Genomic DNA, 15,801 nt, shown 5'->3' on the forward strand with positions numbered 1-15,801 from the left:
CTGGCCCTCTGCGGTTCTACGGCGGCAGGCTCCGATGGTATTCATTATGAGATGCTTGGCCATCTCCCTCCGTGCACGTCTCGGTATTTACTGAGTCTGTATAATCAGATCTGGGAGTCGCCGTCAGTCCCCTGAGGACTGACTCTATGCCGTTGTTTTCCCTGTTCGCAAACCAGGGTCTCTGGGAACATCCCCTAAGGACATTCGCCCTATTGCCCTCACATGTTGTGTCTGCAAACTCTTTGAACGTAAGGTTAACATTCGTCTGATGTGGTTCCTGGAACACCATCACCTCCTCTCCCCTTCTCAATTTGATGTCCGCAAGTGCCGCAGCACGACAGATGTCCTGGTGAACTTGGAGGTCTATATTCGTACTGCTTTTGCTGCAAAGACCTCCGTTGTTGCCGTCCTTTTTGACCTGGAAAAGGCTTACGACACCACTTGGCGATATCATATTCCATCTCAACTTCATTCTTTTGGTCTTCGTGGTCATCTCCCTCTCTTTCTCCGCAGCTTCCTCTCTCGTCGTTCCTTTCGGGTGCGACTTGGTACCGCTCTCTCTGCCTCTTTTCAGCAATACGAAGGTGTGCCCCAGGGTAGTGTTCTGAGCACTACACTTTTTCTGGTTACCCTCAATGGTCTTCTTTCCTCTCTTCCTTCAGGTGTCTTCTCCGCTCTCTATGTCGATGATCTTACCCTTTGCTGTCATGGTGATCATTCGCCTCTCCTTCAACGCCGGCTTCATTTTGCGATTGATGCCGTGTCGTCTTGGGCTACCGATCATGGCTTCAAGTTCTCTACTATTAAGACATGTGCCATGACATTTACTCGGAAATTGGTCGTTCTTCGTCCTTCTGTCACTTTATGGTCATCCCCTTGAGTACAAAGACTCCGCGAATCTTTTGGGCTTATTCCTTGACACTTGATTGTCTTGGTCTCCCCATATCTCTTACCTCCGTGTTGAGTGCTCTAAAGTCCTTACCCTCATTCGGGTATTGTCCCACTTTTCTTGGGGGGCAGATAGGCGCACTCTCCTTGCTTTACATTCCTCTCTCGTCCTGTCTTAGCTCGATTATGGTTGCCCTGCTCACTTTTCTGCTTCTCCTTCTACTCTTCGCCGTCCTGATGCTTTGCACCATACTGGGTTGTGCCTCAGTTCTGGTGCCTTTCGTTCGACTCCCGTCCTTAGCTTGTATGTTGACACTTGCTTCCTGTCTCTCCGATACCGCCGTGATCGCTACTGTCTTCGCTATCTTGCGCGGTCCTTACAACATCCTTCCTCTCGCCTCTGTCGTACTTTAACTTTTAACCCTCCTGCGGTTCCTGTTCCTCTTCACCACCTCCCTCTTTCTGTCCGGTTATGTCGCTTACAGGATTCTCTTTCCGATCATATTTCTGATGTTTCTCCTCATGTTGTTCCTTCTTTGTCCCCGTGGAGATTCCCCCTTCCGCTGTTTTGTTCATCCTTGACCCGCATCATTAAAGCTTTTACCCCTCCTATGGTTCTAAAACGCCTTTTCCTTGAGCACTTTTCTTCTCACTCCCGCTCCGTTTCGGTCTTCACCGATGGGTCTGATTCTGCGGACGGTGTTGGCTCCTCTGTTGTTTTTCCTGATCGCACTTATATGTGTCACTTACCTCCGGAGACTAGCATCTTCACAGCGGAGCTTTATGCTATTCTCTATGCTCTTCGTCTCCTGCTTTCTCGTTTTCAGTCTTCCTTTATAGTTGTTGTTGACTCTCGTAGTGCCATCATGGCTCTCGGGTCCTTTAATCTGGTTCATCAAGTAGTGGTCGAGATCCAGCATTGGCTGTTTGTTGTTCACAGTAAATTTAAGTCGGTTGAGTTTTGTTGGGTTCCCAGCCATATTGGTGTGTCTTTAAATGAGCGTGTGGATGCTGCCCCCAAGGAAGCTGTCTGCTTTTGTCCCATCTCTCGTAAAGGTATTCCATATTCCAACTTTTACCCGTTTATCCATACCTCCATCCTTACCCGTTGGCAGGCTTCTTGGTCGTCTGTTACTGGTAACAATCTACGTACTCTTAAATGTTGTATTTCCTCGTGGCCGTCCTCCTACCACCGTAACCGGCGATGGGAAACGGCTCTGGCGAGGTTGCGTATTGGCCATACTTGCTTAACCCATGGTCACTTGATGGAGCGCCGCCCTGCTGCTCATTGTCCTAATTGCATTGTCCCTTTTACGGCCGTGCATGTCCTTCTTGAATGTCCTGACTTCCAGGACGAGTGTGTGTCTTGCTTTCTGACGACCCCTCCCGGTCACCTGTCCCTCAATAGAATTCTTGGTGACTTGGATACTTTTGATATCGTTCGCCTTATGCGTTTTTGTTCTCGTATTGGCCTCCTTGGTGATATTTAGCGCCCTCTGATTATTTCGCACATTTGATGGTGCTCCATAGCCTTCCCGGTTTGGTGCCTTCTTTTGATAATTACTTACTTACCCCCATCTTTTAAAAAGTCAGGAAGAGTTCCTGCGAACACTATGGATCAGTGAGTCTAATCTTACATATAAATAAAACCACGAACAGAATCCTAAGGCAGAATACAATTGCCAGACTCACAGTGCACACCCTCAAAGTGTACACAGTATGGTTTCATTCAAAATAAATCCTGTATAATTACCTCGTTCACATTTTAGGAAACGGAAGCAAGCTCTTCAGTTAATGGGTGCCAACAGTTACAAGAGGTAATGGGCCACTTACCCAAGAGGGTGACAACAGCTACAGAGAGTAAGGGGCCACTTACCCAAGAGGGTGCCAACAGCTACAGGAAGTAAAGGGCCACTTACCCAAGAGGGTGCCAACAGCTACAGAAAGTAAGGGGCCACTTGCCCCAGAGGGTGCCAACAGCTACAAAGAGAAAGGCCACTTACCCAAGATAGTGCCAACAGCCACAGGGAGTAAGGGGCCACTTTCTTATGAGGGTGCGAACAGCTACAGGACGTATGGGGCCACTTACCCATGAGGATGCCAACAGCTACAGGGAGTAAGGGGCCACATACCCAAGAGGGTGCCGACAGCTACAGAAAGTAAGGGACCACTTACCCAAGACGGTGCTAACAGCTACAGGAAGTAAGGGGCCACTTTCTTATGAAGGTGCCAAAAGCTACGGGGAGTAAGGGGCCACTTATCCAAGAGGGTGCCAACAGCTTCAAAGAGTAAGGGGCCACTTACCAAATACGGTGCCAACAGCTAAAGGGAGTAAGAGGACACTTACCCAAGAGGGTGCCAACAGCTACAGGAAGAAAGGTGCCACTTACCCAAGAGGGTGCCAACAGCTATACGAAGTACAGGGTCACTTACCCAAGTGGGGGCCAACAGCTACAGGGAGTAAGGGGCCACTTACCAAAGAGAGTGCCAACAAGTACAGAAAGTAAGGGGCCACTTACCCAAGAGGGTGGCAACAGCTACAGGGAGTAAGGGGCCACTTACCCAAGAGGGTGCCCACAGCTACAGGGAGTAAGGGGACACTGACCACAGGAGGGGCCCACACCTACAGGCAGTAAGGGAACACTCACCACAGGAGGGGGCCCACAGCTACAGGGAGTAAGGGAACACTCACCACAGGAGGGGCCCACAGCTACAGGAAGTAAGGGGACACTCAGTACAGGAGGGGGCCCACAGCTACAGGGAGTAAGGGAACACTCACCACAGGAGGGGCCCACAGCTACAGGGAGTAAGGGAACACTCACCACAGGAGGGGCCCACAGCTACGGGGAGTAAGGGAACACTCACCACAGGAGGGTGCCCACAGCTACAGGGAGTACGGGGACACTTACCACAGGAGGGGCCCACAGCTACAGGGAGTAAGAGGAACACTTACCACAGGAGGGGCCACAGCTACAGGGAGTAAGGGAACACTCACCACAGGAGGGGCCCACAGCTGCAGGGAGTAAGAGGAACACTCACCACAGGAGGGGCCCACAGCTACAGGGAGTAAGAGGAACACTCACCACAGGAGGGGCCCACAGCTGCAGGGAGTAAGAGGAACACTCACCACAGGAGGGGCCCACAGCTACAGGGAGTACGGGGACACTCACCACAGGAGAGGCCCACAGCTACAGGGAGTAAGGGAACACTCAACACAGAAGGGGCCCACAGCTGCAGGGAGTAAGGGGAACACTCACCACAGGAGGGGCCCACAGCTACAGGGAGTAAGGGGACACTCACCACAGGAGGGGCCCACAGCTACAGGGAGTAAGGGGACACTCACCACAGGAGGGGCCCACAGCTACAGGGAGTAAGGGGACACTCACCACAGGAGGGGCCCACAGCTACAGAGAGTAAAGGGAACACTCACCACAGGAGGGGCCCACAGCTACAGGGAGTAAGGGAACACTCACCACAGGAGGGGGCCCACAGCTACAGGGAGTAAAGGGCCACTCACCACAGGAGGGGCCCACAGCTACAGGGAGTAAAGGGAACACTCACCACAGGAGGGGCCCACAGCTACAGGGAGTAAGGGAACACTCACCACAGGAGGGGCCCGCAGCTACAGGGAGTAAGGGGCCACTCACCACAGGAGGGGCCCACAGCTACAGGGAGTAAAGGGAACACTCACCACAGGAGGGGCCCACAGCTACAGGGAGTAAGGGGACACTCACCACAGGAGGGGCCCACAGCTACAGGGAGAAAGGGGAACACTCGCCACAGGAGGGGGCCCACAGCTACTGGGAGTAAGGGGCCAGTCACCACAGGAGGGGCCCACAGCTACAGGGAGTAAAGGGAACCCTCACCACAGGAGGGGCCCACAGCTACAGGGAGTAAGGGGACACTTACCACAGGGAGTAAGGGGAATACTCACCACAGGAGTGGCCCACAGCTACAGGGAGTAAGAGGAACACTCACCACAGGAGGGGCCCACAGCTACAGGGAGTACGGGGACACTTACCACAGGAGGGGCCCACAGCTACAGGGAGTAAGGGGAACACTCACCACAGGAGGGGCCCACAGCTACAGGGAGTAAGAGGAACACTCACCACAGGAGGGGCCCACAGCTACAGGGAGTACGGGGAAACTTACCACAGGAGGGGCCCACAGCTACAGGGAGTAAGGGGAACACTCACCACAGGAGGGGCCCACAGCTACAGGGAGTAAGGGGCCACTCACCACAGGAGGGGCCCACAGCTACAGGGAGTAAGAGGAACACTCACCACAGGAGGGGCCCACAGCTACAGGGAGTAAGGGGAACACTCACCACAGGAGTGGCCCACAGCTACAGGGAGTAAGAGGAACACTCACCACAGGAGTGGCCCACAGCAACAGGGAGTAAGGGGACACTCACCACAGGAGGGGCCCACAGCTACAGGGAGTAAGGGGAACACTCACCACAGGAGGGGCCCACAGCTACAGGGAGTAAAGGGAACACTCACCACAGGAGGGGCCCACAGCTACAGGGAGTAAGAGGAACACTCACCACAGGAGGGGCCCACAGCTACAGGGAGTATGGGAACATTCACCACAGGAGGGGCCCACAGCTACAGGGAGTAAGAGGAACACTCACCACAGGAGGGGCAAACAGCTACAGGGAGTGAGGGAACACTCACCACAGGAGGGGGCCCACAGCTACAGGGAGTAAGAGGAACACTCACCACAGGAGGGGCCCACAGCTACAGGGAGTAAGGGGAACACTCACCACAGGAGGGGCCCACAGCTACAGGGAGTAAGAGGAACACTCACCACAGGAGGGGCCCACAGCTACAGGGAGTACGGGGACACTTACCACAGGAGGGGCCCACAGCTGCAGGGAGTAAGAGGAACACTCACCACAGGAGGGGCCCACAGCTACAGGGAATACGGGGACACTTGCCACAGGAGGGGCCCACAGCTACAGGGAGTAAGAGGAACACTCACCACAGGAGGGGCCCACAGCTACAGGGAGTAAGGGAACACTCACCACAGGAGGGGGCCCACAGCTACAGGGAGTAAGGGAACACTCACCACAGGAGGGGCCCACAGCTACAGGAAGTAAGGGGACACTCAGTACAGGAGGGGGCCCACAGCTACAGGGAGTAAGGGAACACTCACCACAGGAGGGGCCCACAGCTACAGGGAGTAAGGGAACACTCACCACAGGAGGGGCCCACAGCTACGGGGAGTAAGGGAACACTCACCACAGGAGGGTGCCCAGAGCTACAGGGAGTACGGGAACACTTACCACAGGAGGGGCCCACAGCTACAGGGAGTAAGAGGAACACTTACCACAGGAGGGGCCACATCTACAGGGAGTAAGGGAACACTCACCACAGGAGGGGCCCACAGCTGCAGGGAGTAAGAGGAACACTCACCACAGGAGGGGCCCACAGCTACAGGGAGTAAGAGGAACACTCACCACAGGAGGGGCCCACAGCTGCAGGGAGTAAGAGGAACACTCACCACAGGAGGGGCCCACAGCTACAGGGAGTACGGGGACACTCACCACAGGAGAGGCCCACAGCTACAGGGAGTAAGGGAACACTCAACACAGAAGGGGCCCACAGCTACAGGGAGTAAGGGGAGCACTCACCACAGGAGGGGCCCACAGCTACAGGGAGTAAGAGGAACACTCACCACAGGAGGGGCCCACAGCTACAGGGAGTATGGGAACACTCACCACAGGAGGGGCCCACAGCTACAGGGAGTAAGAGGAACACTTACCACAGGAGGGGCCCACAGCTACAGGGAGTAAGGGGAACACTCACCACAGGAGGGGCCCACAGCTACAGGGAGTAAGAGGAACACTCACCACAGGAGGGGCCCACAGCTACAGGGAGTACGGGGACACTTACCACAGGAGGGGCCCACAGCTACAGGGAGTAAGAGGAACACTCACCACAGGAGGGGCACACAGCTACAGGGAGTAAGGGAACACTCACCACAGGAGGGGGCCCACAGCTACAGGGAGTAAGAGGAACACTCACCACAGGAGGGGCCCACAGCTACAGGGAGTAAGGGGAACACTCACCACAGGAGGGGCCCACAGCTACAGGGAGTAAGAGGAACACTCACCACAGGAGGGGCCCACAGCTACAGGGAGTACGGGGACACTTACCACAGGAGGGGCCCACAGCTGCAGGGAGTAAGAGGAACACTCACCACAGGAGGGGCCCACAGCTACAGGGAATACGGGGACACTTGCCACAGGAGGGGCCCACAGCTACAGGGAGTAAGAGGAACACTCACCACAGGAGGGGCCCACAGCTACAGGGAGTACGGGGACACTTACCACAGGAGGGGGTCCACAGCTACAGGGAGTAAGAGGAACACTCACCACAGGAGGGGCCCACAGCTACAGGGAGTAAGGGGAACACTCACCACAGGAGGGGCGCACAGCTACAGGGAGTACAGGGACACTTACCACAGGAGGGGCCCACAGCTACAGGGAGTAAGGGAAACACTCACCACAGGAGGGGCCCACAGCTACAGGGAGTAAGGGGAACACTCACCACGGAGGGGCCCACAGCTACAGGGAGTAAGGGGAACACTCACCACAGGAGGGGCCCACAGCTACAGGGAGTAAGAGGAACACTCACCACAGGAGGGGCCCACAGCTACAGGGAGTAAGAGGAACACTCACCACAGGAGGGGGCCCACAGCTACAGGGAGTAAGGGGACACTCACCACAGGAGGGGCCGACAGCTACAGGGAGTAAGGGAAACACTCACCACAGGAGGGGCCCACAGCTACAGGGAGTAAGGGAACACTCACCACAGGAGGGGCCCACAGCTACAGGGAGTAAAGGAACACTCACCACAGGAGGGGCCCACAGCTACAGGGAGTAAGAGGAACACTCACCACAGGAGGGGCCCACAGCTACAGGGAGTAAGAGGAACACTCACCACAGGAGGGGCCCACAGCTACAGGGAGTAAGAGGAACACTCACCACAGGAGGGGCCCACAGCTACAGGGAGTACCGGGACACTTACCACAGGAGGGGCCCACAGCTACAGGGAGTAAGAGGAACACTCACCACAGGAGGGGCCCACAGCTACAGGGAGTACCGGGAGACTTACCACAGGAGGGGCCCACAGCTACAGGGAGTAAGAGGAACACTCACCACAGGAGGGGCCCACAGCTACAGGGAGTAAGAGGAACACTCACCACAGGAGGGGCCCACAGCTACAGGGAGTAAGAGGAACACTCACCACAGGAGGGGCCCACAGCTACAGGGAGTAAGGGGAACACTCACCACAGGAGGGGCACACAGCTACAGGGAGTACGGGGACACTTACCACAGGAGGGGCCCACAGCTACAGGGAGTAAGGGGAACACTCACCACAGGAGGGGCCCACAGCTACAGGGAGTAAAGGGAACACTCACCACAGGAGGGGCCCACAGCTACAGGGAGTAAGGGAACACTCACCACAGGAGGGGGCCCACAGCTACAGGGAGTAAAGGGCCACTCACCACAGGAGGGGCCCACAGCTACAGGGAGTAAAGGGAACACTCACCACAGGAGGGGCCCACAGCTACAGGGAGTAAGGGAACACTCACCACAAGAGGGGCCCACAGCTACAGGGAGTAAGGGGCCACTCACCACAGGAGGGGCCCACAGCTACAGGGAGTAAAGGGAACACTCACCACAGGAGGGGCCCACAGCTACAGGGAGTAAGGGGACACTCACCACAGGAGGGGCCCACAGCTACAGGGAGAAAGGGGAACACTCGCCACAGGAGGGGGCCCACAGCTACTGGGAGTAAGGGGCCAGTCACCACAGGAGGGGCCCACAGCTACAGGGAGTAAAGGGAACCCTCACCACAGGAGGGGCCCACAGCTACAGGGAGTAAGGGGACACTTACCACAGGGAGTAAGGGGAATACTCACCACAGGAGTGGCCCACGGCTACAGGGAGTAAGAGGAACACTCACCACAGGAGGGGCCCACAGCTACAGGGAGTACGGGGACACTTACCACAGGAGGGGCCCACAGCTACAGGGAGTAAGGGGAACACTCACCACAGGAGGGGCCCACAGCTACAGGGAGTAAGAGGAACACTCACCACAGGAGGGGCCCACAGCTACAGGGAGTATGGGGAAACTTACCACAGGAGGGGCCCACAGCTACAGGGAGTAAGGGGAACACTCACCACAGGAGGGGCCCACAGCTACAGGGAGTAAAGGGAACACTCACCACAGGAGGGGCCCACAGCTACAGGGAGTAAGGGGAGCACTCACCACAGGAGGGGCCCACAGCTACAGGGAGTAAGAGGAACACTCACCACAGGAGGGGCCCACAGCTACAGGGAGTATGGGAACACTCACCACAGGAGGGGCCCACAGCTACAGGGAGTAAGAGGAACACTTACCACAGGAGGGGCCCACAGCTACAGGGAGTAAGGGGAACACTCACCACAGGAGGGGCCCACAGCTACAGGGAGTAAGAGGAACACTCACCACAGGAGGGGCCCACAGCTACAGGGAGTACGGGGACACTTACCACAGGAGGGGCCCACAGCTACAGGGAGTAAGAGGAACACTCACCACAGGAGGGGCACACAGCTACAGGGAGTAAGGGAACACTCACCACAGGAGGGGGCCCACAGCTACAGGGAGTAAGAGGAACACTCACCACAGGAGGGGCCCACAGCTACAGGGAGTACGGGGACACTTACCACAGGAGGGGCCCACAGCTGCAGGGAGTAAGAGGAACACTCACCACAGGAGGGGCCCACAGCTACAGGGAATACGGGGACACTTGCCACAGGAGGGGCCCACAGCTACAGGGAGTAAGAGGAACACTCACCACAGGAGGGGCCCACAGCTACAGGGAGTACGGGGACACTTACCACAGGAGGGGGTCCACAGCTACAGGGAGTAAGAGGAACACTCACCACAGGAGGGGCCCACAGCTACAGGGAGTAAGGGGAACACTCACCACAGGAGGGGCCCACAGCTACAGGGAGTACAGGGACACTTACCACAGGAGGGGCCCACAGCTACAGGGAGTAAGGGAAACACTCACCACAGGAGGGGCCCACAGCTACAGGGAGTAAGGGGAACACTCACCACGGAGGGGCCCACAGCTACAGGGAGTAAGGGGAACACTCACCACAGGAGGGGCCCACAGCTACAGGGAGTAAGAGGAACACTCACCACAGGAGGGGCCCACAGCTACAGGGAGTAAGAGGAACACTCACCACAGGAGGGGGCCCACAGCTACAGGGAGTAAGGGGACACTCACCACAGGAGGGGCCGACAGCTACAAGGAGTAAGGGGAACACTCACCACAGGAGGGGCCCACAGCTACAGGGAGTAAGGGAACACTCACCACAGGAGGGGCCCACAGCTACAGGGAGTAAAGGAACACTCACCACAGGAGGGGCCCACAGCTACAGGGAGTAAGAGGAACATTCACCACAGGAGGGGCCCACAGCTACAGGGAGTAAGAGGAACACTCACCACAGGAGGGGCCCACAGCTACAGGGAGTAAGAGGAACACTCACCACAGGAGGGGCCCACAGCTACAGGGAATAAGAGGAACACTCACCACAGGAGGGGCCCACAGCTACAGGGAGTACCGGGACACTCACCACAGGAGGGGCCCACAGCTACAGGGAGTAAGAGGAACACTCACCACAGGAGGGGCCCACAGCTACAGGGAGTAAGAGGAACACTCACCACAGGAGGGGCCCACAGCTACAGGGAGTAAGAGGAACACTCACCACAGGAGGGGCCCACAGCTACAGGGAGTAAGAAGAACACTCACCACAGGAGGGGCCCACAGCTACAGGGAGTAAAGGAACACTCACCACAGGAGGGGCCCACAGCTACAGGGAGTAAGAGGAACACTCACCACAGGAGGGGCCCACAGCTACAGGGAGTAAGAGGAACACTCACCACAGGAGGGGCCCACAGCTACAGGGAGTAAGAGGAACACTCACCACAAAAGGGGCCCACAGCTACAGGGAGTAAGAGGAACACTCACCACAGGAGGGGCCCACAGCTACAGGGAGTAAGAGGAACACTCACCACAGGAGGGGCCCACAGCTACAGGGAGTACCGGGACACTTACCACAGGAGGGGCCCACAGCTACAGGGAGTAAGAGGAACACTCACCACAGGAGGGGCCCACAGCTACAGGGAGTAAGAGGAACACTCACCACAGGAGGGGCCCACAGCTACAGGGAGTAAGAGGAACACTCACCACAGGAGGGGCCCACAGCTACAGGGAGTAAGGGGAACACTCACCACAGGAGGGGCCCACAGCTACAGGGAGTACGGGGACACTTACCACAGGAGGGGCCCACAGCTACAGGGAGTAAGGGGAACACTCACCACAGGAGGGGCCCACAGCTACAGGGAGTACGGGAACACTCACCACAGGAGGGGCCCACAGCTTCAGGGAGTAAGGGAACACTCACCACAGGAGGGGCCCACAGCTACAGGAAGTACGGGGACACTTACCACAGGAGGGGCCCACAGCTACTGGGAGTAAGAGGAACACTCGCCACAGGAGGGGCCCACAGCTACAGGGAGTAAGAGGAACACTCACCACAGGAGGGGCCCACAGCTACAGGGAGTACCGGGACACTTACCACAGGAGGGGCCCACAGCTACAGGGAGTAAGAGGAACACTCACCACAGGAGGGGCCCACAGCTACAGGGAGTAAGAGGAACACTCACCACAGGAGGGGCCCACAGCTACAGGGAGTAAGAGGAACACTCACCACAGGAGGGGCCCACAGCTACAGGGAGTAAGGGGAACACTCACCACAGGAGGGGCCCACAGCTACAGGGAGTACGGGGACACTTACCACAGGAGGGGCCCACAGCTTCAGGGAGTAAGGGAACACTCACCACAGGAGGGGCCCACAGCTACAGGGAGTACGGGGACACTTACCACAGGAGGGGCCCACAGCTACTGGGAGTAAGAGGAACACTCGCCACAGGAGGGGCCCACAGCTACTGGGAGTAAGAGGAACACTCACCACAGGAGGGGCCCACAGCTACAGGGAGTACGGGGACACTCACCACAGGAGGGGCCCACAGCTACAGGGAGTAAGAGGAACACTCACCACAGGAGGGGCCCACAGCTACAGGGAGTAGGAGGAACACTCACCACAGGAGGGGCCCACAGCTACAGGGAGTAAGGGGAACACTCACCACAGGAGGGGCCCACAGCTACAGGGAGTAAGGGGAACACTCACCACAGGAGGGGCCCACAGCTACAGGGAGTACGGGGACACTTACCACAGGAGGGGCCCACAGCTACTGGGAGTAAGAGGAACACTCACCACAGGAGGGGCCCACAGCTACAGGGAGTAAGAGGAACACTCACCACAGGAGGGGCCCACAGCTACAGGGAGTACGGGGACACTCACCACAGGAGGGGCCCACAGCTACAGGGAGTACGGGGACACTCACCACAGGAGGGGCCCACAGCTACAGGGAGTACGGGGACACTCACCACAGGAGGGGCCCACAGCTACAGGGAGTACGGGGACACTCACCACAGGAGGGGCCCACAGCTACAGGGAGTACGGGAACACTCACCAAAGGAGGGGCCCACAGCTACAGGGAGTAAGGGAACACTCACCACAGGAGGGGCCCACAGTTACAGGGAGTAAGGGGAGCACTCACCACAGGAGGGGCCCACAGCTACAGGGAGTACGGGGACACTCACCACAGGAAGGGCCCACAGCTACAGGGAGTAAGAGGAACACTCACCACAGGAGGGGCCCACAGCTACAGGGAGTACGGGAACACTTACCACAGGAGGGGCCCACAGCTACAGGGAGTACGGGGACACTCACCACAGGAGGGGCCCACAGCTACAGGGAGTAAGAGGAACACTCACTACAGGAGGGGCCCACGGCTACAGGGAGTACGGGGACACTCACCTCAGGAGGGGCCCACAGCTACAGGGAGTAAGAGGAACACTCACCACAGGAGGGGCCCACAGCTACAAGGAGTACGGGAACACTTACCACAGGAGGGGCCCACAGCTACAGGGAGTACGGGAATACTTACCACAGGAGGGGCCCACAGCTACAGGGAGTACGGGGACACTTACCACAGGAGGGGCCCACAGCTACAGGGAGTAAGAGGAACACTCACCACAGGAGGGGCCCACAGCTACAAGGAGTACGGGAACACTTACCACAGGAGGGGCCCACAGCTACAGGGAGTACGGGAACACTTACCACAGGAGGGGCCCACAGCTACAGGGAGTAAGGGGACACTTACCACAGGAGGGGCCCACAGCTACAGGGAGTAAGAGGAACACTCACCACAGGAGGGGCCCACAGCTACAAGGAGTACGGGAACACTTACCACAGGAGGGGCCCACAGCTACAGGAAGTACGGGAACACTTACCACAGGAGGGGCCCACAGCTACAGGGAGTACGGGGACACTTACCACAGGAGGGGCCCACAGCTACAGGGAGTACGGGAACACTCACCACAGGAGGGGCCCACAGCTACAGGGAGTACGGGGACACTTACCACAGGAGGGGCCCACAGCTACAGGGAGTAAGAGGAACACTCACCACAGGAGGGGCCCAAAGCTACAGGGAGTACGGGAACACTCACCACAGGAGGGGCCCACAGCTACAGGGAGTACGGGAACACTCACCACAGGAGGGGCCCACAGCTACATGGAGTACGGGAACACTCACCACAGGAGGGGCCCACAGCTACAGGGAGTAAGGGAACACTTACCACAGGAGGGGCCCACAGCTACAGGGAGTAAGGGGCCACTCACCACAGGAGGTACATGGAGATAGCGACGAAGACGAGGAAGGCGCTCCCGACGGCCACCATGGCAAACATCCACACGTTGATGTCCTCTGCCGGCGCCGCCCCCGAGAACACCACACACATTATAACCAGCAAGCTTTATGACACCTCCTGACACCTGTGTCAGGCACCAGCCCGGGCTGCTGTATGACACCTCCTGACACCTGTGTCAGGCACCAGCCCGGGCTGCTGTATGACACCTGTGTCAGGCACCAGCCCGGGCTGCTGTATGACACCTCCTGACACTTGTGTCAGGCACCAGCCCGGGCTGCTGTATGACACCTCCTGACACCTGTGTCAGGCACCAGCCCGGGCTGCTGTATGACACCTCCTGACACTTGTGTCAGGCACCAGCCCGAGCTGCTGTATGACACCTCCTGACACTTGTGTCAGGCACCAGCCCGGGCTGCTGTATGACACCTCCTGACACTTGTGTCAGGCACCAGCCCGGGCTGCTGTATGACACCTCCTGACACCTGTGTCAGGCACCAGCCCGGGCTGCTGTATGACACCTCCTGACACCTGTGTCAGGCACCAGCCCGAGCTGCTGTATGACACCTCCTGACACCTGTGTCAGGCACCAGCCCGGGCTGCTGTATGACACCTCCTGACACCTGTGTCAGGCACCAGCCCGGGCTGCTGTATGACACCTCCTGACACCTGTGTCAGGCACCAGCCCGGGCTGCTGTATGACACCTCCTGACACCTGTGTCAGGCACCAGCCCGGGCTGCTGTATGACACCTCCTGACACCTGTGTCAGGCACCAGCCCGGGCTGCTGTATGACACCTCCTGACACCTGTGTCAGGCACCAGCCCGGGCTGCTGTATGACACCTCCTGACACCTGTGTCAGGCACCAGCCCGGGCTGCTGTATGATACCTGTGTCAGGCACCAGCCCGGGCTGCTGTATGACACCTGACACCTGTGTCAGGCACCAGCCCGGGCTGCTGTATGACACCTGTGTCAGGCACCAGCCCGGGCTGCTGTATGACACCTCCTGACACCTGTGTCAGGCACCAGCCCGGGCTGCTGTATGACACCTGTGTCAGGCACCAGCCCGGGCGGCTGTATGACACCTCCTGACACCTGTGTCAGGCACCAGCCCGGGCTGCTGTATGACACCTGTGTCAGGCACCAGCCCGGGCGGCTGTATGACACCTCCTGACACCTGTGTCAGGCACCAGCCCGGGCTGCTGTATGACACCTGTGTCAGGCACCAGCCCGGGCGGCTGTATGACACCTCCTGACACCTGTGTCAGGCACCAGCCCGGGCTGCTGTATGACACCTCCTGACACCTGTGTCAGGCACCAGCCCGGGCTGCTGTATGACACCTCCTGACACCTGTGTCAGGCACCAGCCCGGGCTGCTGTATGACACCTCCTGACACCTGTGTCATGCACCAGCCCGGGCTGCTGTATGACACCTCCTGACACCTGTGTCAGGCACCAGCCCGGGCTGCTGTATGACACCTCCTGACACCTGTGTCATGCACCAGCCCGGGCTGCTGTATGACACCTCCTGACACCTGTGTCAGGCACCAGCCCGGGCTGCTGTATGACACCTCCTGACACCTGTGTCAGGCACCAACCCGGGCTGCTTTATGACACCTGACACCGGTGTCAGGCACCAACCCGGCCTGCTTTATGACACTTCCTGACACCTGTTTCATGCACCAGAACGGGCTACATTATGACACTTCGTGACACTTGTGTCAGGCACCAGCCCGGTCTACTCTGTCACATGACACCTGTGTCAGACACCAGCCCGGGATACATTATGACACTTCGTGACAACTGTCTCAGGCTCTAGCCCGGGCTACATTATGACACTTCTTGATACTTGTCACTCGAAAGAAACGATGAGAGAGGAAGCTCTGGAGAAAGAGAGGGAGATTACCACGACGACCAAGAGAATAGAGTTGGGACAGAATATGGTATCGCCAGGTGGTGTCATACGCCTTTTCCAGGTCAAAAACGACAGCAACAACAGAGGTCTTCGCAACAAAGGCAGCACGAATATAGACCTCCAAGTTCACGAGGACATCAGTCATGCTGCGACACTTGCG

General features: G+C 57.9%; 1 protein-coding gene across 1 annotated transcript in view; it reads right to left on the reverse strand.

Moving 5' to 3' along the window:
* LOC138355512 (uncharacterized) overlaps positions 1-15,801 on the reverse strand; it is a 79,981-nt gene that overhangs the window by 55,779 nt on the left and 8,401 nt on the right. Inside the window, exon 2 of the mRNA XM_069310710.1 lies at positions 13,700-13,784. The gene's annotated coding sequence lies outside the window, so the exon portion shown is untranslated. The remainder of the gene's footprint in view (positions 1-13,699; positions 13,785-15,801) is intronic.

This window comes from Procambarus clarkii, chromosome 67, assembly GCF_040958095.1.
Source record: "Procambarus clarkii isolate CNS0578487 chromosome 67, FALCON_Pclarkii_2.0, whole genome shotgun sequence".
Classification (NCBI taxonomy): domain Eukaryota; kingdom Metazoa; phylum Arthropoda; class Malacostraca; order Decapoda; family Cambaridae; genus Procambarus; species Procambarus clarkii.